The sequence below is a fragment of the Echinops telfairi genome, unplaced genomic scaffold (assembly GCF_000313985.2).
Source record: "Echinops telfairi isolate 266 unplaced genomic scaffold, ASM31398v2 ScPeMD7_30;HRSCAF=105, whole genome shotgun sequence".
NCBI classification, from domain to species: Eukaryota; Metazoa; Chordata; class Mammalia; order Afrosoricida; family Tenrecidae; genus Echinops; species Echinops telfairi.
The window spans coordinates 3,818,854-3,820,021 of NW_022103927.1; positions in this window are offsets into that span (position 1 = coordinate 3,818,854).

The following is a 1,168-nucleotide window of genomic DNA, read 5'->3' on the forward strand; positions in this document are numbered from 1 at the left end:
CATCCTTTAGTCTTTTATAGAATACTACTATTTACTGGGAATGACAGTGTGTGTAGAAAGTTGCATTTCTTAACCTTTAATGATGAAACTCTGTTGGACCTGTGAGTTAGGTGTTGGGCTGTAACCACAAGGTTGGCAGTTCAGACCCACCAGCTGCTCTGCGGGAGGCTCTTTGTGAATCTGGTCTATACGAAGATGAACGAAGCATCAGAATCGGAGGAAGGCTTATTAACAGCCTTTGATATGCGGGTGACCCAGCTTTGCTTGTTAAAAGCCAAGAGGACTTGAAGTACTTGTTGAAGAAGATAAAAGACTACACCTTCAGTATGGATTGCAACTCAGAATTCTCACAACTGGACCAATAGATAACATCATGATACATGGAGATTTCATCTAGCTTGGATCTACAATCAATGCTCATGAAGCAGGAGTCAAGAAACCAAATGGCATACTGCATTGGGAAAATCTGCTGCACGAGATCTCTTTAAAGTATTGAAAAGCAGGGGTGTCACTTTAAGGACGAAGGTGAACCGGACTCAGGCATGGCATTTTCTATCACCTCATAGGTATGTGAAAGCTGGATAATAAATAAGGAAGACCAAAGGAGAATCGATGGCTTTGAATTATGGCGCCGGTGAAGACTATTGAAAGTACCGCAGGTTACCAGAAGAACAAACAAATCTGCCTTGGAAGAAATCAAGCCAGAATTCTCCTTAGAAGTGAGGACGGCGAGATTTTGTTTCATGTACTGTGGGCATGCTATCTGGAGAGACGAGCTCCTGATGAAGGAGAAGGTCAGAGAAGAAGAGGAAGAGACTCAGGGGGATTGGCAGTGGTCGTGACAATGGGCTCAAACATAACCGTTGTGAGGATGGTGTAGGATTGGGCAGTGTTTTGTCCTATTGCACACAAGGGCTCTGTGTCAGAACTGGTACAAAACGATAGCACCTACCTACAACAAGCTCTCAGAAATATTTGCAGTCTTTTTTTAAAAAAATTATTTTATTGAGGGCTCGTACATTTCTTATCACAGTCCATACATACATCCACTGAGTCAAGCACCTATGTACACCTGTTGCCCTCATCAATCTCAAAACATTTGCTCTCCACTTTAGCCCTCAATATCATTTGCTCATTTTCCCCCTCCCTGCCCCCTCCTCCCTCCCAA